We start from the raw sequence: 24,557 nt of genomic DNA on the forward strand, positions 1-24,557 counted from the left end.
CACGCGATGGAACTCCGCGCGATGGAACTCCACGCGATTGAATTTCACGCGATGGAACTCCACGCGATGGAATTCCACGCAATTGAATTCCACGTGATGGAACTCTACGCGATGGAATTCCATGCAATTGAATTCCACGTGATGGAACTCCACGCGATTGAATTCCACGCGATGAAATTCCACGCGATGGAACTCCACGCGATGGAATTCCACCTTATAGAATTCCACACGATTGAATTCTACGTGCTGGAAATCCACTCGATCGAATTCCAAATGCTGAAATTCTATCTTTATTCGAGTGTTCTGACGAAACGTTGTTGGTCATCGGGTATTAAACATTCGAAGCGTTCGTAGATGAAAAATTCAGAGGCGAAACCGAGCACTCGAGTAGTGTGTTATTATGAATTTCAAGCGACTTCGTTACGAGACCCTGGTCCCTGAAATACGAGCGGTATCTTGGCTCAATCTCCCGTCGAGATTGAAGCACCGCAGGGATGTAACTTCGAATATGAATATATTGAACACAGAAGAGCGCTCGTGTTACTCGAGAACACGGTGAATTGTCAGGGATATAGACGTACACTCGAACCTGCTCGTGGTGCAGTCGGCAACGCTCGCGTGTGCATACGCGTAATAGAGATCTCGACAGAACTGTGTGTGTAGTTACACAGTTTAAGTGTGCCCCATTTGAATGCATCAATTATTCATTTTGCACGGAGAGTTGCTTTCATCTGACATCGATTGCCTTAAGTATTTCGACTGCAGATTTGTCAGATACGGCTGCAATATTTTATTGTTATTAATATTGGTACATGTTTCATAATATATTATGGTACATGTTACTAAATTGGTTACATACTATACTTACATGTATTAGTCACGCTACGTACATGTTCATATGGCACATACCTTAAGTGCATCATTGCTGATTTTGAAACATTCAGATTCAGTTTAAAATTCATGACAGAAAAGTATCACCAAATGACACTTGTGATACATCAATTTAAAGCTTGAAGTCTACTGAAAATGACTATGTAGATGCCCCGTTACGATTCTTGATATAAAATGGCTGACGCTCCGTTAGCGTTCACATTGCACATACGATAAGTGAATCACAGCTGATTTTGAAACATTGAGATTCATTTTAAAATTCATGACAGAAAAGTATCACCAAATGACACTTGTGATACATCAATTTAAAGCTTGAAGTCTACTGAAAATTACTATGTAGATGCCCCGTTACGATTCCTGATACAAAATGGCTGACGCTCCGTTAGCGTTCACATTGCACATACGTTAAGTGGATCACAGCTGATTTTGAAACATTGAGATTCAGTTTAAAATTCATGACAGAAAAGTATCACCAAATGACACTTGTGATACGTCGATTTAAAGCTCGAAATTTACTGAAAATGACTGTGCAGATGCACCTTTAAGATTCTTGATACAAAGTGGCTGATGCTCCGTTGTTACATACTAATGTGTTAACATATTGCCATATGTTACTAGTATAAAATCTTAATACGTATCAGATATATTTGAATAGTATCGAAAGTTTGAGAGTTTGGAAGTTGACAAAATCGTGACAACGAAGTATTAGCAAATAATTGCGTGTACGTAACCAGAGCCCGCGGTAATCAATTAAGCAGATAATTTGGTTTGTTACAGGCTATTTCATCAACGTCGAGAGGTCCACTGGCAATTTCGCACGCGGACAGGAGCAGCCACGAACACATCGGTGTGTGATCAAACCAATCACGGACTAAACACCGATTATCCTGTTCGATCCTTCATCAGGATTTAGCCGGTGAATCGTTTTTACCTTTAATAGCATCTCATCTTTGATCGATCAGTAGCGAAGGACTCGGTGATCCTTACGAAGAATCAGCTCAATCGGATATCCCTGTTTCTTCAGTCATTCTGGGAATGATCGCCGTTACAAAAAGTGGGCCATTATTGTACAGTCTTAATTTAGCCGGACACTCTAGAGTGCGTGACAGTCTTCAAGGTTATCGATGATAGTGTATGGTTGTCGCGATGCGAGTGAGATGGAACATGTGTTACTTCGATAGGATTTAGTAGAGATTTATCATCCGTTAAGGGAAATTGTTGGATCTAATATGTTGATCGGGAAGACGATCGTTTGGTAAGTTAATATTTTAATTATATTTCCTCTATGTCGACAGTGGACTTCGTTGCAATTTAAATTTAGAAATTTTTATTCCTTCCTCGTTTTTATTGTTGACGCTCGTTATATTGCCACGGGTGAAATTTACACGTAGGCAATGCTATGAGTGGAGAAGTGAACGCATGGGGAATTCGACGCTTACGAAAGTAACGCTGAGACATTTAATGCATATGGAATTCAATTCATAGGAAATTCAACGCGTGGGGAATTCCATGCGTCGAGAATTCGACACGAAGAGAATTCCATGCCTGGAGAATTCCATGCCTGGAGAATTCAACGCGTCGAGAATTCAACGCGAAAGTAATTCCACGCATGGGGAATTCAACGCGTAAGCAATTCCACGCGTGGGGAATTCAACGCACAGGGAATTTTACGCGCAGGAAATTCAATGCGTAGGGAATTCAACGCCTCGGTAATTCAACGCGTAAGGAATTCCACGCGTTGGAAATTCAACGCGTAAGGAATTTCACGCGTAGGGAATTCAACGCGTAAGCAATTCCACGCGTGGGGAATTCAACGCACAGGGAATTCTACGCGCAGGAAATTCAATGCGTAAGGAATTCAACGCGTAGGGAATTTAACGCGTAGAGAATTCAACGCCTCGGTAATTCAACGCGTAAGGAATTCCACGCGTTGGAAATTCAACGCGTAAGGAATTTCACGCGAAGGAAATTCAACGCGTAAGCAATTCCACGCGTGGGGAATTCAACGCACAGGGAATTCTACGCGCAGGAAATTCAATGCGTAGGGAATTCAACGCGTAGGGAATTTAACGCGTAGAGAATTCAACGCCTCGGTAATTCAACGCGTAAGGAATTCCACGCGTTGGAAATTCAACGTGTAAGGAATTTCACGCGTAGGCAATTCAACGCGTAAGGAATTTCACGCGTGGGGAATTCAACGCGTAGGGAATTCAACGCAGAGAGAATTCAGCGCGTAGGGAATTCAATGCGTAGGTAATTCCATGCGTGATAGAATGATAGATCCATGATAGATCTAACACATAACAATCTCTCCCGGAGCAACCTAACCTATAAAAATTCTCAACCTTCAAAGTGGCAATATAACCAAAGTCCACTATATTACTCCATTCCCTCGAATGACACTTCACAATACATGCAACCCTTCCATTTATAAATTCTTGCCTCTATCTTCACTTATTTACTCCATAATTAATCAGGTTTCAGTGTTAATTATCCTATTAAATTATTAATTAAAATTCCGACTCGTGAATGACTTACCGCAAAGAAGTACTTAAATAAATAGGAATTGCTACTTTATTCTTGTACATTCAGAATTATTTATTTGGCACATTAAAAGTTATTGGGAAGTTAGGGACTTCAAATGGCCAGGTGACAAATTCGAGGGCATACGTAATTGGACAAGCGTTAATGTAACATGACTGATAGTTCTACAAGGCGAAACAACGAGAAGTCCATCGTCTCGGCTCTCAGAAACTTCAGTGCGAGTGCACTCGTCGAATGTATCGAGTCAAGAAACACTTAGCAACTAGAGTGGTAAACATTTCCTAATTGAACACTACGTTCACGTTCTACTTCTAGAAACTGTCACTTTAACACCATTACAATTTAACATTTATCGTCTGCTTTGAAGTCACAAATAAATTGATAAAGAAGCAAATATCTCTAAAATTACGTTCGAAGTTCAAATATACTGAAACTTCGTGCTTCAAAAGTTCTTCAATTTCCTAAGTTTAACGGGAATATTGATCAAAAGTTCTTCTTCAAATTCATAAAATGCCTTAATATTTTATGAAGACGAATATTACAAAAATTCTTGCATTTTAGAAATTAACTTTGTAATTTAATTTCTGTGTTTGTAAATTGTAGAATAAAGTTAGCTTTACAGAATAACGTTTAACTTTCTATTTGTTCTTTTTAAATTTTTCTTATTTGAGGGAACCGAAGTATTCGAGATATCGAAATGAATTGTTTGTTCACCGGCCATGGAAAAAAGAAGTCACCGTAGGAAAGAGAGGACGACCGTCGCAAATGGGGACGGGAAGCAAAGATAGTTGTATACGATGAATTGCTCGAGGAAGACGGCGCTTATTCGAACGAAAAGATGCATTCGCCTGGTCTGAACGCCACGATTTACGCGGACCGCCATTCACGAGACAGGATTTCCCCTTCAGAAATATGGCATTTCAGAGGACAAGAAAGACCTCTGAAATCGTTGACCAATTTTCAAGCTTTCATATTTCGAACATCTTTCGATTCCGCTGGGCCAGAATTAATCGCTGAAATTTAATTCTTTCTCAACGCATTTTCTGTTGTCAAAAAGTTAGGAAAATTTTTACCACGACACTTATTTTCTGGTGGAGTGCTTATTTGACAGTTTTGGAAATTTGCATATTTAGGAATTGGTTAAACTTGACATAGAAATTTGGAAATTTTCATACTTGATGAGCTGAGAATTTCAAAATTTCCAAACTTGATGATGCATGTGTTTTGAAATTTCTAAATTTGATGATGTATGTGTTTTGAAATTTTCAAGCTTGATATAATTAAAAAATTTCCAAACTTGATAAAATTTATAAAATTTAGAAATAATATCACATACATGTAAATTTTCAAATCTGTGAAATTGGGAATGTGGGGAATTGCGAGGTAGGGAGTTGGGAATGTGAGGAATTGCAAGAGTGGGGAATTGGAAATGTGGGGAATTGAGAATGTGGGAAATTCTACGCGTGGGGAATTGGAAATGTGGGAAATTCCACGTATGGGGATTTCCACGCGTGGGGAATTGGGAATGTGGGAAATTCCATGCATGGGGAATTGCAAGCGTGGGGAATTGGGAATGTGAGAAATTCCACGCGTGGGGAATTGGGAATGTGGGAAATTCCACGCATGGGGAATTGCAAGCGTAGGGAATTGGTAATGTGGTAAATTCCACGCGTGGAGAATTGGGAATGTGGGAAACTCCACGCGTGGGGAATTGGGAATGTGGGAAATTCCACGCATGGGGAATTGCAAGCGTGGGGAATTGGGAATGTGGGAAATTCCACGCGTGGGGAATTGGGAATGTGGGAAATTCCACGCGTGGGGAATTGCAAGCGTAAGGAATTGGTAATGTGGTAAATTCCACGCGTGGGGAATTGGGAATGTGGGAAATTCCACGCGTGGGGAATTGGGAATGTGGGAAATTCCACGCATGGGGAATTGCAAGCGTGGGGAATTGGGAATGTGGGAAATTCCACGCGTGGGGAATTGGGAATGTGGGAAATTCCACGCGTGGGGAATTGGGAATGTGGGAAATTCCACGTATGGGGAATTGCAAGCGTGGGAAATTGGGAATGTGGGCAATTCCACGCGTGGGAAATGGGGAATGTGGGAAATTCCACCCGTGGGAAATTCCACGCATGGGGAATTGGGAATGTGGGAAATTCCACGCGTGGGGAATTGGGAGTGTCGAAAATTCAACGCGTGGGGAATTGCAAGCGTAGGGAATTGGGAATGTAGGGAATTGCAAGTGTAGAAAATTGGGAATGTGGAGAATTGCTAGTATGGGAAATTGGAAATGTTTGGAATTGCGAGTGTGTCGTTTAAAAATTTCTAAAATCCCTTAATAATTAATAATAAATTCAACAAGTCCATAAAAGGGGAAATATAATTAAAAACCCAGTATCAGATCATTTTAACAATTTTTCTTTCCGAACGCACATTTTCGACTACCCAAAAATGATCTGATACAAACCGAATCGAATGTACATACCATATATTTCATCGAATTTTATTTACTCTCTATATAACACGTATATCGATAGGAAAAATAACGAAGTTTTACAGAATAATCGAAATGGAGAGGGGGAAAATAGGAAACTGGTCGAAAGTTTGTGCTTAAGCCTTGTCTCTTTTTTCGTGTTTCCTAATGATCCGAGAACTCGCTATTCAAACCGTGCCAGCGTCTTCAATATCCGTGATACAAGCGAACGCTGGCGCACAGAGTACGCCAAGGATCAACGTAACAGCAATCCTTGAAGCCAGGATTCGAGGCAATAAAACGTGCAATTTTCCACCGAAGTAGTGCTCCTCCAGTCGAACTTCCAGGACATCAAGGACCGTACTGCAATATCCTCTGAGAATAATTCAATTCGTTGCATGGAAGGAATATTGTCAGACACGTATCCATTCCTTTTTTCTTTTATTTCACCCGGTTTCCGAGGGTCCTGTTTCAGAAACTTCTCGGGAACCGTGCTGCATATCTTATTTCCTTCGGAGGGAATTTTGGCCAGATTTCGTGGTTCTGGTTTTGTATTTTCAAATTGCAAGAGGGGAATTTAAATTGTTATGGTGGTTTGCATTTTTTTTAACTTGTAATTGTAGTTTTTTTTAATTTAAATTTGGACATTTTTGTGTTCAGAAGTTTTGTAAATCCTGAATTTGGTAATTTTTACTTTTCTGATGGCCTTCCTAAGTGCTCAAACTACTGAAGATTCGTATTTTTAAATTTTCAAAATTCATGTGTTCAAATTTGCAAATTTCTAATTTTACATTGCCAAATTTACAAAATTACAAATTTCTTAAATCTCAAGATTCTCATATTTCCCAAACCTTAAATTTCCACCCCCCCCCCCCCCCCCCCCAATCCCAAATTTCACAAATTTCCTAAACCCCAAATTTCCACCCCGCAAATCCCAAATTTCCTCAATTTCCACAACCCCTAAATTTTCGCATCCCAAATCCCAAAATTCCCAAATTTCCACAATCTCAAATTTCCACCCACCACATCCTATATTTCCCAAATTTCCTAAAACCCAAATTTCCACCTCCCAAATCCCAAATTACCTAAATTTCCACCCTCAAATCCCAAATCTCTTAAATTTCCACAACCCCTAAATGTTCGCACCACAAATCCCATATTTCCCAAATTTCCACCCCCCAAATTCCAAAATTCCCCAATTTCCCAAACCCCAAATTTCCACCCCCCAAATCCCAAATTTCACAAATTTCACAAACCCCAAATTTCCAACCCCCAAATTCCAAATTTCACAAATTTCACAAACCCCAAATTTCCACCCCCCAAATCCCAAATTTCACAAATTTCACAAGCCCTAAATTTCCACCCCCCAAATCCCAAATTTCCCAAATTTCACAAGCCCTAAATTTCCACCCCCCAAATCCCAAATTTCACAAATTTCACAAATCCCAAATTTTCACCCCCCAAATTCCAAATTTCCCAAATTTCACTAGCCCTAAATTTCCACCCCCCAAATCCCAAATTTCCCAAATTTCACAAGCTCTAAATTTCCACCCCCCAAATCCCAAATTTCCCAAATTTCACAAATCCCAAATTTTCACCCCCCAAATTCCAAATTTCCACAACCCCAAATTTTCACAACCTCAAATTTTCACCCCCCAACTCCTCTAAATCCCCAAATTCCCCGCATCCCCTAACCTCAAACTCCAAAATTTCCCACCCACCTTCCCAACCCTCCCCAAATTCCCTCCCTTTCAACACTAATAAAAGCCCCCAAAATTTTAATCAACCATCACATCCCCAAAATTTAATTCCAAAGACAATCGAATAAACAAGCCAACACACCAACCTAACCATAATCTGCATTCCGTTTGAATCTCATTTCCCAGCTCCAAACTAAAAATCAAATTATTCGTAAATCCTTTAGCCATAAACTAAATAATGTAGAACGAAGTTAAACCCGTGTGTTTTCTACCGAAATAGAATGTAAAATCCGGTCGGTTTCGAACGCATCAATTCGGGCCAGTTCCATTTTCCCGTTGATCGGATACGAAGAGACTTTTCACGGGATGACGAGCACGATGCACGTGATTTCCCGATTAAAGATCGTGACCACGATCGCGGAGAACGAACGATACGATATGTTGCATCCATCGTTTCGACCATTTTCCTTTTCACTGTTCGCCATAATAGGAATACGCGTCACAAACGTGGAACGTGATCGGGATACGATCCATGAAACGAAAACACGATGTTCCTGTACGGAACGAGAAGAAGGCAAAAAAAAAATAACGTATCAAGATTCGTGGAGTATGATTTTATCTCTTAAACATATTAACGTGCACGATCTATACATATTATAAATAGGCCCGATCGATCGCGATAAGATTATATTTTTATATGTAAATATGGCGTTCCTTCTTGTTATCTCATTAAAATATATCCGAAGAGGCGGTAGATAGAGGAAATCGAGACGATACCGCGATCGAAGTAGTTGGCGTGTGTCGAGACGCATCTCGAAACGAATTGCTTTCACTCATGAATGTTCCAGGAGAAATGGCGGCTAGGGAGAACCGATTTTTATAATCGACTGTGTTGTACACGATTGATGTTACACCGTAATTTTTATTTATTTCGCGATAATCGATGCTTTACATTCTTATGGCGATATTTCAGATTTTATGACAAATTTTTTAATTATTAAATTTTATGGTTTGTAGGTTTTCAAATTTCCAAATTTTCAATTACCCAAACTTCCAAGTTCGAAATTCCCTAAATTTTTTAAATTTTAAATTTCTCGAATTCTACATTCCCCACATTACAAATTCCCCAAATTCCCTAGATTCCCTAAACTCCCTTGATTCCCCAAATTCCCTAGGTTCCACAAATTCACCAGATTTCTCAGATTCCCCAGATTCACCAAATTCCAATTTCCGCCGATCCCTAATTCACCAAACTACAAATTCCCAATTCCCCCAATTCCAAATTCCCCCAAATTCCAAATTCCCCAAATTCCAAATTCCCCAAATTCCAAATTCCCCAAATTCCAAATTCCCCCAATTTCAAATTTTCCAAATCCTAAATTCCCCCAATTCCAAATTCCCCAAATTCCAAATTCCTCAAATTCCAAATTCCCCAAATTCCAAATTCCCCAAATTCCAAATTCCCCAAATTCCAAATTCCCCAAATTCCAAATTCCCCAAATTCCAAATTCCCCCAATTTCAAATTTTCCAAATCCTAAATTCCCCCAATTCCAAATTCCCCAACTTCTAAATTCCCCAAATTTCGAATTCCCCAACTTCTAAATTCCCCAAATTCCAAATTCCCCCAATTCCAAATTCTCCAGATCCCAAATTCCCCAGATCCCAAATTCCCCAGATCCTAAACTCCCCCAATTCCAAATCCCCCCAATTCCAAATTTCCCAACTTCCAAATTCCCCAAATACCAAATTCCTCGAATTCCAAATTCCCCAAATTCCAAATTCCTTAAATTCTAGAGTCCCCCATTTCTAACTTCCCTCCCCCTAAATTCCCCTAATTCCAACTTCCCCCAGTTGCCCAATTCCCTAAATTCCCATCTCCCTAAAATCCCACCCACACAAATTGTCAAAATTCCCCGAATCGGCAAATCGACCCCTACATTTCATCCGTTTAACTTTGCACGACAAATTATATGCTGGCATCTTTAATGCGTCAGTCGTGTACAGCAAGTTCGATGGAAAATTGGCTAGCATAAAAGTGGAGGTCGTTCTATGGGGAACGAGTAAGCGTTAAATATGGTAACGTTGAGGATACAACAGTGTGATGGTCCAGTCCGAGTTTTGGGGCTTGTCGCGCACGTAATGAGATTATGTTTGCAATGCGGCTACACGATGCGACAGGAAATGTTACGCGTCGCTCGACATCGCTGAGAATTGTACAACTGCGCCACGGAGCTGGACGGAATTTCGTTTCCACCGGACGATGGATATTGTAATAATTTCGCGATTGTAATTCTACACATCCGAGACGCGTGTCGTGATGTTTGCGCACGTCATTTATGTTTGACAAGTTGGAAACACTGTTATGTCACGGCAAGTATTCTTGACATAATTTTGATCAGAATGAACGAATTGCAAAAATGAAATACTTTTTAAAGATGTCTGGTTAATGAGATACTATATTTTAGGTGTAAATACTTAAAATGTATTGTGATTTGAAAAAGAAATTTTGGGAAGGTGAGAATTGTGAAACATGAGGATATTTTGTCACATATGAACACATATTGGTTGTAGAAATTGCACGGAAATTAAATATGTGTAGAAGTGACAGTATTATATGAAAAGTGAAGCCTTTTTTTAACGGAAAGAATTTCCTTTTAGCAAGATACTAATTTTATTTCCATCGCGAGATGAAAAAGCGTAGTCACGCGATGCTCACGTCAGGTTCCACGAAATTGTGCTGTCAGCGTTATGTCACGATCACAGTCTCCCTGAAAATAGTGAAAAATCCAAGTTCACTGTAGGCATTCTGGAAACGTCAGTCTCTCGCCATTTATTGTCGTTCGAACCGACTTATATTTATATAATATTTGTACAGGAAGTCTTTAGCAAAAACCTACAGTTCGATATTGAAATCTGATAGAATAATTAATAGCCACGACCGTGTAATAAAAAATTTCACCTCTGTTGTGTACGGGAAAAGTCATCGAGCGGAAAGTGTAACTTAAAATTCCATGTAAATTTAATCACGAGATGTGTTCAGTTAATTAATTAAAATCACGCTTGCACAATTTTCATTATCAGTATAAATTTCGTGAAATGATATTGCAATCAACCGAAGCATATTACAGTCAATACTTGATTATTGAATCAATTTACGAGATCGCAATTGGCATCTTTCATTACTCGTAACAGCTAACTATCTACCGAATCAACCGCGAAATATCTAAAGAGTATAATCAACCGCTTAATATTTACAGCCATATAAATTAATTAAATGTAATCGTGGAATGAAATTCGCTCGAATAAGATTGAAGCAACGTAGTATAAATATGAAATTCACTCGTTCGGTAAATTAATGAAAATCAGCTAATTGTTGGCCGATTTTCGCACCCGTCATCAATTTCCATTATCGTCGCATAACACGAATTTCATTAATCTACATCGGGACGCGGCCAACCATAACGAGATGTCTCGTGATCGATTCGAAAGAGTCAACTCGTTCGTCCTTGAAAATTCCGGAAAATATAATTCACCGGTGCACCTGGTCCTCCGCAAATGCCTCGTCGCGAACGAACTCGGTATTCGCAATAATACAGCGGATCCGGAAGCACCTTTTGGTCAAATGCAATTGCACATTCTTCCCACGGTTCCGGTCTGATCTTCCGGCTACCCGCTGCATTCCACGACTACGCTCTTACTGCGAGAATTTGGTCACAATCGAAGTACCAATTTCTCGGCCAGACGGTTCTCGTTTCCGTTTAACCGACAAACGTAATTGGACATTTTTCGACATTGGAAAATGGATAAACACCTATTGCAAGGTCGTCGCTACTAATCTTTAAAATTCTATCGTTTCTGTTGTTACAAATTGCTAGTCCTTTATATTCGACTTCTGTTCAATGTTAGAATTACAACCTCGGTAACCCCTTACACTATGATTTATCAGGTGCAATCAGAAATCGCAGCTACAATATTAAGGAAAAGAAAATTGAAATGTATCAGTTTGGTATTAATTGACTACACAAATAATTCTCCACATTGACGCATATTAATTATAGTAAAATTGATCACACATGCATGACGCACCGGGTGCGTCACCTCATCAAGACAGTGGAAGAGGTTGCAATCAATGTTTATGGAGTGTCTGAACCATGTTATATGAATGTAACAGTTGAGCCTAGTAAAATTGATGACACATACATGACGCACACAGTGCGTCACCTCATCAGGACAGTGGAAGAGGTTGCAATCAATGTTTATGGAGTATCTGAACCATGTCATATGAATATAATAGTTGACCCTAGTAAAATTGATCACACATACATGACGCACCTGGTGCGTCACCTCTTCAAGACAGTGGAAGAGGTTGCAATCAATGTTTATGGAGTGTCTGAACCATGTCATATGAACATAATAGTTGACCCTAGTAAAATTGACGACACATGCATGACGCACCTGGTGCGTCATCTCTTGAAGACAGTATAAAGGGTTGCAATCAATTTTTATAGAGTATCTGAACCATGTCATATAAATATAATATGTGACTCTAACAAAATTGATGACACATACACGACGCACCTGGTGCGTCATCTCATCAAGACAGTGGAAGAGGTTGCAATCAATTTTTATGGAGTATCTGAAGCTTGTCAGATTAATATAATAGGTGACCTCGTTTGTAATTATTTTCTGTATCATACGTACATTTTCGTTTACGATAAAAAGCGGTTTGCCCTCATTATAATTCCATCAAATAATATAGCGAGTGTTTGTGCCGTATTGTTCAAGCTACATCGCGAAGATGGTCATTGTGCCGAGCGAATATTGAAACAATGGAAATGAAAATGGTACCGTTTGCTAAATGAAATTGTTGTTGCCAAGGGGGTAACAAGCACGATATGGTAGCCACATTCTAATTTATACGAGTGCATTCACCGTAACGGTTGATGCGTTCAGATGTTTAATCAACGACTCCCAGAGTTACGTTGTTCGCCCTCGAAGCATCCTTGAATAGCTGTTTCGTTATTATGGTCAGAGTTACAACGAAACGTTGGCTAGTATTCCCAAATCACTGCTCATTTTGAATTATTACATTCTGACATTTCTTACGTATTCTACTTTCTTATACAAATATTTCTTTTCTTGCTTTTGTAAATATAGAGTGGAATTTCTATTCGAAATTTGGGTTATGTTTGCTAGTTTTACTTCTAAGTTTTTTCTTAAAATTAGAACACTGAAGTTAATTCTTAATTTTAAGTACGTGATGTTAATGTTTATTTTAGTGTTCAATTTTAGGGACACAACACTAATGATTATTTTATTGTTTAATTTTAGATATACAATTTTAGGTGCGTAGTGTATATCTTAATGTTCAATTTTGGGTTCATAATGTCAGTGTTTATTTTGGTGCTCAACTTCATGTACACAGTACTAATGTTTACTTTAATATTTTACTTTAAATTTACAGTAGAAACGTTTGTCCCAACGTTCAATATTAAATACGCAATAATATTAATAAAACCGTGACTGGACCATCACGTAGCGAGTGTTATCAGAATGCGTTCCCAGCCGCGCCGCACGCGAAGGTATTACCACTAATTAGCGATAAGTTGTATAGTTGTTTCTATATAAAACCGTACTACGATAAGATATAATACCATAAAGTCCCTCGCACTTATCGAAATCACCGCTGTAAAGAACGTAAACGACGAAGTAACTCGACGCGTTCAAGCCCGTGAATTACCAGAGGTAGCGAAAGAAAATCGAGAGAATGGCGGCGAAAGAAAGAGAATAAATTCAAAGAGCCGGCTGGACGCGTCCGTTTCGAAGCTGTATATGTAAAGCAATTGTGAGTTATTAAATAAACGAATTGAAAGCACCACTACGAACGGCATTCCCTCGGGACACCGAATCGGGCCAAGAATAATTTCACGCCGGCTTGGTATCATTACGCGGGACAATTACGGTTTCAGAAAGCCTCGGCCGAAAATTGTTTCGTTGCTCCTTCAACGTTCTTTTCATTACTATGGATTCCACAACGATCGACGATTCATCTTTCGAAACCTACTCCTGCTGCAAATTGTCACTTTTGTCGCCATTTTGGAAATTCAGGTAAGTGGATTAAGGTTAGAGGGAATTGTTTTAGAAGTAATAGTTTGATAGGTCAGTCAGAAATAACTGTTATAAGTTTTTTAAAAATTAGTAATGCATTGACTGCTACACTGAAACGATTGAAAATTACATACAGGTTTGTTTTGATTTTTTATAAATTTTACTAAAGATTTTCCCAATGTCAACCATAGATCCATGTAATTAATTTGAGAATTTTTTTATGAGGAAAATCAACAAATTTTTAATAGCACTGCATTCAAAGATATTTTTTAATAATACTGCACTCCATGACATTTTTTAATAATACTGCATTCAATGACATTTTTTAATAATACTGCACTCCATGACATTTTTTAATAATAATGCATTCAATGACATTTTTAATAATACTGCACTCCATGACATTTTTTAATAATAATGCATTCAATGACATTTTTTAATAATAATGCATTCAATGAAATTTTTTATTAATACTGCATTAAACAAAATCTTTAATACTGTTGATTAATGAATCAAATGGAAGAGATTGTCTAAGTGATTGTCCTACTGTTCCTGTCCGTCCATATTGAAACTTATTAATGCATAGTTCGTAACAATTTAATAACTGTTGAACGCAAAGACATTATGAAGAATAATGAAAGATATGAAGAATAATGATTCTTTAACCCTTTGCACTCCACGTCACATTTCTCTTGAATTTTATAAATAATTCAGATAGACTTGAAATCCTTTCTTTCTACTTTGTAAATTAAAGAGTAGGTGAAATAGTGATAATAGTACGTAATAACGAGTCAAAAATAGAATAAATTTTAGAACAAATATTCAGGTAATATCAGAACAGATGCATATAGCGAAAACCAGCGCATATGATTAAACGTGATTACATTACGCAGGGTGTTTGATTATTAACGCTATCATTAGCGTAACAGTTAATTACGTTGAAATGTAAGCTTGGATATAATTCCGGGGCGAAATGAATCGAAGAAAATCAGCGAGTGGCCCTAATTACGGCGAACAATTAGAACCGAGCGTAATCAGATTATCCTCGTCGACTTTATTTACCCGGTATAGAGGCGTTTAATCGACAACCGGGAAGAATCGAGGAAACTCGAACCGTGAAAATAAAACTGGCCACCATTCAGGATCGGTATAATCGTTACCCCGGATAATCCGGGTGTAATGTGTTGCTGCGTATTCACGGTGATATAAAAGAGTGATGAACGACCGGCACCGAGGTACTGTAATGGAAAACACGCTGTTTAATGTCGAATTAGCCGTTTAACGCAGGCACGCGTGTTAGTGATTCGACAAGATTAATTGCACGCCCTGGCGGCCTTTTAAACAGGGCTTACGCACGATTAAATTTTTATTTGATCTTTGATAACGCGGAATTGCCGGTATTTCGTTTTAACGCTATGGCGATCACCGATAACCAAATTTAATGACGCTATTGAAAGGAACGAAAATTTTTCATAAAATAGCGGTATATAATTATGTTGTTACTATTCTGTATTGACACGCCAAATTGAAAGCCCAAATTACGTCAACGGAATTATTTATACGCTGTTACATTAATAGTGGAAGCTAATTGAAAGCTCGAAATCAGGATAATCAATATGTATTATTTCGTGAAATAATGTATTGTACACTGGAGAATGAAACGATAAAATGTACGAAAGTTTAAATGTAAGATATGTGACTTAGAGACATTGCAAATTTTGGAAGTTTGGGTGTTATGATCTCGGGACGATGAGAATTCGGGGTGTTAAAAACTCGGGACGTTGAGAATTTGAGACGTGAAGAATTCAAGACATGTGAGGAATTCGGGACGTTGAGAATTTGGGTCGTTGAGAATTCGGGACGTGAAGAATTCGGAACGTGTGAGGAATTCGGGACGTGAGGAATTCGGATCGTTGAGAATTCGGGACGTGAAGAATTCGGATCGTTGAGAATTCGGGACGTGAGGAATTCGGATCGTTGAGAATTCGGGACGTGTGAGGAATTCGGGACGTGAAGAATTCGGGACGTGTGAGAAATTCGGGACGTGAAGAATTCAGGTCGTTGAGAATTCGGGACGTGTGAGGAATTCGGGACATGAGGAATTCGAATCGTTGAGAATTGGGGACGTGAAGAATTCGGGACGTGAGGAATTCGGATCGTTGAGAATTCGGGACGTGTGAGGAATTCGGGACATGAGGAATTCGAATCGTTGAGAATTGGGGACGTGAAGAATTCGGGACGTGAGGAATTCGGATCGTTGAGAATTCGGGACGTGTGAGGAATTCCGGACATGAGGAATTCGAATCGTTGAGAATTCGGGACGTGAGGAATTCGGATCGTTGAGAATTCGGGACGTGTGAGGAATTCGGGACATGAGGAATTCGAATCGTTGAGAATTGGGGACGTGAAGAATTCAGGACGTGAGGAATTCGGATCGTTGAGAATTCGGGACGTGTGAGGAATTCCGGACATGAGGAATACGGATCGTTGAGAATTCGGGACGTGAGGTATTCGGATCGTTGAGAATTCGGGACGTGTGAGGAATTCGGGACGTGAAGAATTCGAAACGTGTGAGGAATTCGGGACGTGAAGAATTCGGGACGTGTGAGAAATTCGGGACGTGAGGAATTCGGGTCGTTGAGAATTTGGAACATTAGGAATTCGGGACGTGAGGAATTATTTATACGCTATTACATTAATAGTGGAAGCTAAATGAAAGCTCGAAATCAGAATAACATATGTATTATTTCGTGAAATAATGTATTAAATACTGAAGAATGAAACGATGAAATGTTCGAAAGTAAATTTGACAGTCTTTAAAGAAGGAAAATCACGCGGCAAGTAGAATAGGTCAATCGTTTGTCAGACAACGAAGTTCTGGTTGACGGTAATTGACCCGCTTGAACAAAAGCGTCATGATCAAAATGCAATTTCGTTAATGAAACATCGTCGAAAGTTATTAACCGATAATCAAAATTATTCTGTTTCAAGCTCGAATCCACTTGCAGCCAATGGAATACCCGTACGGGAATCCAACGAGACCAAAAAGATCGCCCGAAGCTCGTGTCCTGGAATAAAAATAAAGGGGACCAGCGGTTGAAACTCGTAATGGCATTATATCGACTTCATTTAAATTCCGGCCTGGGTTCGCGGGATATAAAGAAACAGAGAATGAAAAAAAACAAAGGCTGGAATTAAATCTGTCACATTCAATGCAATCTTACTTTTTCTCATTTTCTCTCTCCATTTAGAGACTACTTCGTCATAGGATTTTATTTAAAGGGAACAACAAACGATAATTAATCTTACCTTCAACGGAAATCATTAATCACTTAATCCAATCGTGGACATTAAATGGGATATGGTCAAGTAAATTTTCTTGTTAATAATTAAACATTACATGTTTCAAGAAATAATTTATGAATTTTATTTAATTCGATTCGAGACATATCACGGAATTATACCACGATTTATTTTACGTAATGTACGTAATTTATGAAGTTTGAACAATATACGTAATTTATGGGTTTTATATAACATGCATAATTCATGAAATTACTGTAATGTACTTAATTTATGGACATTATATAAGGTACATAATTTATGGATTTTATTCGGCAAATTCGGGGGTAATGTACCGTAACAGTAATACTTTCCGTGATAGAAAATTGAAGTCGCCACGGATGGAAGTGCAACGAGCGTTATATTCTAGTCGATTAACAGTAAAAATGGAAAGATCGTTCTCGATCGGAAGACTCCGTGAAAATCGTGAAAAGTTTACGGCGATCTTTCCGCTGGCCCGTGATTCCGACACGTTCGACGAGAAGATAAAGTGCCGATCGATGTGTTCTGTTCACCGAAGGATTTATACCCGTGTAGAAGTTTTTTTCCCCTTGATTCTAGCGGCTGATGCGAGCGTTTGTCCGAGATTGCTGCAAACCGATTTGTCGGAGATCGATCGGTCGTCTGACGTTCTTGTTAAGTCGCGCCATCGACCATGCAATATTTTGTTCGCTAACCGTTTCACGTGTCATGTAATTCGATCCACCATTTTAAAACTGTAACGTCGGGTAACGAGGTCAACTTTCTACCTTCGACACCCTGTTGGTCATTTCATTGGACGTGTAACGTTATTACGAATTTTTTAGATGGTAGATTTTTTTAGGTAAGATTTGGGAATTTGAGAAGTTGGGAATTGGGAATGTGGCGAATTGGGAATGTGGGGAATTGGGAATGTGTGGAATTGGGAATGTGTGGAATTGGGAATCTGGGGAATTGGGAATGTGGGGAATTCCACGCTTGGGGAACTGGGAATGTGGGAAATTCCACGCGTTAGGAATTGGGAATGTGGAAAATTCCATGCGTGGGGAATTGCAAGCGTGGGGAATTGAGGGTGTGAGAGATTCCACGCTTGGGGAATTGAGAATGTGGGAAATTCCACGCGTTAGGAATTGGGAATGTGGAAAATTCCATGCGTGGGGAATTGCAAGCGTGGGGAATTGGGAATGTGGGAAATTCCACGTGTGGGGAATTGGGAATGTGGGAAATTCCACGCATGGGGAATTGGAAGCGTGGGGAATTGGGAATGTGAGAAATTCCACGCGTGGGGAATTGCAAGCTAGGGGAATTGAGAATGTGGGAAATTCCACGCGTGGGGAATTGGGAACGTGGGAAATTCCATGCGTGGGGAATTGCAAGCGTGGGAAATTGGGAATGTGGGAAATTCCACGCGTGGGGAATTGGGAATGTGGGAAATTCCACGCATGGGGAATTGGAAGCGTGGGGAATTGGGAATGTGAGAAATTCCACGCGTGGGGAATTGCAAGCGAGGGGAACTGGGAATGTAGGGAATTGCACGCGTGGGGTATTTGGAATATACGGAATTACACGCGTGGAGAATTGCAAGCGTAGGAAATTGCACGCGTGGGGAATCGGGAATGCGGGGATTTGCACGCGTGGAAAATTGCGCGCGTGGGGAATTGCACGCGTGGGAAATTGGGAATGTGGAGAATTGCACGCGTGGGGAATTACGCGCGTAGGGAATTGCACGCGTGGGAAATTGAGAATGTGAGGTATTGCACGCGTGGGGAATTGCACGCGTGGGGTATTAGGAATGTAAGGAATTGCACGCGTGGGGAATTGGGAATGTGTGGAATTGCGAATGTGTGAAATTGCAAACATAAGTAATTGAGAACCTGGAAACTTGAGAACTCGTTCACCTAAAAATTCCCAAATTCACAAATTCCCAAATTTAATTATTCAAAATTTTAAATACTCCAGTTTTAAAAACTTCAATTTTCCCATTTGTAAAGCACATAAAAATGATTAACGCTGAAAGTAATAAATGTTTTCAAATAATAATCCATCGAAAGATACGAATTTACACGGATTTTTCAGCCATGAATGAAGAGCTCGTACAGGATGTAACAGCTTTTGCAGACAAAATTAAATGGAGTATACGAACGATTTATGAGAGAATCCGTCCCGTTATTGCGTACGCGATTTATTCAAACATAATCTGTACAGTACATCTCTCTTTTATCGCGAATCGCGAATCGGAAAATTGTTACTTCATCGTATTACAATTTCGAAAACAATGATTTGCACCGTCGCGACGGATTACGCCGATAAATACGTGTACCTACGACTTTTATTCGTCGAGAAAATGAAGATCAACGACTAATACAGCGGTAAGCGTATAATAAAGAGGATTAAGGAATATATGCACAAACGGGGAAAGAGATAGGTGGTGGGTATTCAAACGTGTTAATTCACCGGGTATAATTCTGCGTTTAAAGAGGACACGGATGAATATCGCTGTTATTTCAGGCTGAAAAAAGAACGCGAGAATTAATTGTTAGCTCCGTTACAAGAAACGAAGCGGGTGAATCGGAGGGTTTGTCCGGAATAAAATAACGCGATTAAAACCCGGGAAGAACCGATTCAACGTAATACCGCGATCTTCTGATTGTTCAACATATCATTAATATTAAAGCTGCAAGTGGATTTCCGCTGATTTGAAATGTAGAGCGAAAGAGGACACGGCAGAGGGGACGTTACTTATTTAAGCGGAATATATTAATTTTCGCGAAGCACGGGACCGCCAGTGCGGTGAATAAATTTCGAAGCTGGTCGTACGCCTAGAAGTTCACCACACGAGCCGGAAGTTTCGAGCCTGCTTCATGCTTTTTGCCTCTAACCGTGCTTTTCCCTACCGTCCGTCCCATCAACTCGAATTTCCCACTTCAATGTGTCCGAGACTCGAGCGTTTTTCCGTGGCTTTTGATAATCGTTAAACGACTTCGCGTTTTTTATCCTCGCCCCGAGGGAAATTTTTTGAGTGGCCATCCTCTGCGCGGATGACAAAATTCTACCTACAAGGACCGCTGCAAAATTCGCGAAACATGATTCTTTAATGGCACGCCAATTATTTCACTTAAGGAATTTGAATATTTTTGGATTACACGTGAGTTGTAACATGTTATGTGGAACTATTTATCAAATAATAAATAACTTTATCAGAGACCAGGTACATGATGTATAGTTAATACTGTTAAAATAATTTGTCAAGTTTGCTATCACCATATGGAAATGATCATATGATATGAATGATCGTGTTCATGTTCATATGTGTGACTATATCTATGATTACATCTATGGTCACATATAAACATATTTATGATTATGTCATTAAATGAACATTCTTTAAGTAAATGATCATATGCCATCACTGAACATATTCATATTCATGTTTATGACTATATGTGTGATCATATGTGTGGTCACATGTATGAACACACTTATGATCACATGTATGATGACGTCTATGATTATATCAATAAATGAACATTCCTTAAGTAAATGATCATATGATATCACAAAACATATTCATATTCATGTTTATGACTATATGTGTGATCATATGTGTGGTCACATGTATGAACACACTTATGATCACATGTATGATGACGTCTATGATTATATCAATAAATGAACATTCTTTAAGTAAATGATCATATGATATCACAGAACATATTCGTATTCATGTGTATGACTATATGTATGACAACATGTGAGGTCACATGTATGAACACACTTATCATCACATGTATGGCGACGTCTATAATTATATCAGTAAATGAACATTTCCAAAGTAAATGATCATATGACATCAATGAACATATTCATACTCACATGTATGACTATATGTATGATTATACTTGTGGCCACATATATGTGGATATTGTATGGACACATGTATGAACACACTTATGATCACATGTATGACTACATCAACGACTACACCAACAAACAAAAATTCTTCAAGAACTCCTTACTGAAGTTTAGTAAAATAATGTAGAATGATGTGCTGATTGAGAAACGTTGAACTGCTGATTGCAGCATCAAACAAAAAAAAGCACTGCATCCCAGGGGACACTGTAAAAACATCCAAGGTACAATCCAACAGAGGCACGTACCTGTATTGCATTGTACGCTATGTTGAGTGTCGAAACGTGCCTGTTATCCAGCACTTCAGGGTCGAAAGTGGATTACGTTGGTTGTACTTGTTTAAATTCTGAAAAAGTCAACCGTCGCTTGATTCCTTTCGTCCAACGCGCAGAAACTTTTCCCATTAAAATCCCCGCCACTCGAACGAACAAACGAAAAATGGGCACACCAGAAGAAAAACGGAGTCGGTCGGTTCACGTTTCCTCTCTCTTCTCATGCATGTTTTCAATTCTTCTTTTCCCACTGGAAACTTGCGGTTAATTTCGGGTGAAACGGTTTCTTCTTTTTCTCTTTTGTGGAAAGATGTGTGGAGATGCATTTTAAATTTAAATAAATTTTTCATTTTCTAATTTTTTATTTAGGGAAATGTATAATTTTGACATTTTTAGATTCTTACAGTTTTCTTCCACATATTTTCAAATCCACATATGTCCTAATCCACATATTCTCAAATCCACATATCCCCAACTCCACATATTCCCAAATCCACATATCTCCAACTCCACATATGCCTAAATCCACATATCCCCAAATCCACATATGCCCAAATCCACATATCCTCAAATCCACATATCCCCAACTCCACACATTCCCAAATCCACATATCTCCAGCTTCACATATGCCTAAATCTACATATCCCCAAATCCACATATGTCCTAATCCACATATCCTCAAATCCACATATCCCCAACTCCACATATTCCCAAATCCACATATGCCCAAATCCACATATCTCCAACTCCACATATGCCTAAATCCACATATTCCCAAATCCACATATTCCCAAATCCACATATTCCCAAATCCACATATCCTCAAATCCACATATCTCCGACTCCACATATGCTCAAATCCACATATCTCCAACTCCACATATGCTTAAATTCACATATCCCTATATCCTCGAATCCTCAACTCCTCCATTCCTCAAACCCTCAAATAATATCCAAGCAACATTTATTACGTCTGTCAGCCACAACCCCGCGTTCCAAACACACGTCATCGATAAATCAAGGAAAATTTTCTAATCAAACAACTTTCGACACGTTTCACTTATTGAACCACTTTCAATCAGAGGTCGAATTTTGATGGACGAAATAAAAGTAACGAAAGTAACACCTGGCTGAAACACCAAAACGTGCCCGGAACACGATCCGTGATCAATCGTGAAATTTAAGCGATGAAAAATGCGAAATCGAACAGCGTTAGAATGAAATTCGACCTCGTGAGATAGCTTTTACAGAGTGTAGTACCAGCAATATCCGCGATTGGCAGTGAGGCTTTAATTCGCAATCGTTGACAGAGATACCCGATGCTTTAAAAAAGTCATGCCATTTCAATTGGAGCTTTCATCAAATATCAAAAATACAGCGTTGATACCGTCGATCGTTCAGATAGATACAACCATTTTCTCCCGATAACAAAACTAATATGTTACGAAGCGACAAAAAGATGAACACTTTTTCAAAAGTGTATGAAAGTTAGCTCGATCAATCGTTCGGTGCTTTTATCGGCTTCAAGAGCGAGGAAAGTTTAATATTCATGCAGCTGGATAAACGATACCCATGCATCCTCTTAATATTCATGCGGAGCGATAGATTCGCCATTATCATTTGTCAGTGCATTCTTTTTGCGAAGAACAGGTGTCGCATGACTGCTCCAACAAGAAGCTGAGTGCACTCGGCTCATATAGGTCGGGTTCTTATCATATCGATCATCCAGCCTGAAGCACGATCTCACCGTGTGCCACTGCATTATTGCACATTTAGCGAACTTTCGAGAACCGCGATTATCCGTGTAGCTGGAAAATTGGTGTCAATATGACCCTATAACGGTATAATCGACGGTGGAAAAAGTATCCAAGTTATTTGGTGCATAAAGGAACATCAAGCTCAATGACAGTTTGCAACTTCTCAAATAAGAATAGCACCGGTGTTTTTCCATGTTGCTACAGGGTGGAAAAACATTGTTCAACATACGCTATTTTATATTTTGGTATACATTTATTTATAGTAATAGTTTTGACGCGTTGGCTTTAAATTTAAACTTTGTATGAAAGATTCTCAATTGTCTCAGATTCCTACATTGTCTTAGATTCCCACATTGTCTTAGATTCCCAAATTGTCTCAGATTCCTACATTGTCTTAGATTCCCAAATTGTCTCAGATTCCTACATTGTCTTAGATTCCCAAATTGTCTCAGATTCATTCATTGTCTTAGATTCCCACATTGTCTTAGATTCCCACATTGTCTTAGAATCCCACATTGTCTTAGATTTCCACATTGTCTTAGATTCCCACATTGTCTTAGAATCCCACATTTTCTTAGATTTCCACATTGTCTTAGATTCCCAAATTGTCTTAGGTTCCCACATTTTCTTAGATTCCCACATTGTCTTAGATTCCCACATTGTCTTAGATTCCCACATTGTCTTAGATTCCCATATTGTCTTAGGTTCCCACATTGTCTTAGATTCCCACATTGTCTTAGATTTCCAAATATTCTCAGATTCCTACATTGTCTTTGATTCCCAAATTGCCTCAGACTCCTAAATTGTCTTAAATTCTCAACGTGTCACATCCCCAAATTATCGCATCTCTAAATTGTCCCATCTCCAAACTGTCGCATCCCCAAATGTCCACGTCCCCATATCTCCACGCCATCTAAATCCCCACCCCCTCAAAATCCCAAATTGAAATATATCCGTCGATATACTGTCACTCAAAGCTTAATACAGACATAACGTCAATAGAAACGACATTGCCCAACAGATCGCCACTTCATCCAAGTGACCCAATAATAAATTTTGTTCTTGCAGATTAATTTTACGACAGATCTCGCCGATGTCGCATCAAGTATCCGACGAGTTCACAGACCGGAACACGCAGAATTCACTGTCGATAGAGAACTAGAAGGGATAACTCATTAGCCGTCGTCAATATTGATGTCCATCCGGGCTGTGTGGTTCTTCGCCGGCAAAACAAAGTAATTTATCTGGCTTCTGACGGCTAGATCTCACGTTCTAAATTGGCTTGGGCGCTCTCCATTCTCGTTACAAATTACCTTGCAACATTAGTTCTGTTCGATGGCCTCCCGAATACGCCGCAGGTGTTTCCGGACAATGGAAATTTCCATCGACCCCGCTTGTACACCGCGTTTCGTCAAACGTCACGCGCCTAGGAAATAAAATGGCGGGACAGGTTAATCCTCGGTGTCAGGGAAACGTATCGCGTTAATATCGTACTGTGAAATTTCGCGGCTACTTGTTTTAAGAATTTTTTAGAAGGAAAAATTTCGTATACAAAATTTCATTAAGTGTATAAATCA

At 39.2% G+C, this 24,557-nt stretch overlaps 1 protein-coding gene across 1 annotated transcript in view; it reads left to right on the forward strand.

Annotated features, from left to right (window-relative positions):
- Positions 1-4,483, forward strand: part of LOC100876623 (uncharacterized) — a 288,061-nt gene extending 283,578 nt beyond the window's left edge. The window contains exon 11 of the mRNA XM_076535286.1: positions 1,669-4,483. The gene's annotated coding sequence lies outside the window, so the exon portion shown is untranslated. The remainder of the gene's footprint in view (positions 1-1,668) is intronic.
- Positions 4,484-24,557: the final 20,074 nt, after the last annotated feature.

Source organism: Megachile rotundata, chromosome 9, assembly GCF_050947335.1.
Source record: "Megachile rotundata isolate GNS110a chromosome 9, iyMegRotu1, whole genome shotgun sequence".
NCBI classification, from domain to species: domain Eukaryota; kingdom Metazoa; phylum Arthropoda; class Insecta; order Hymenoptera; family Megachilidae; genus Megachile; species Megachile rotundata.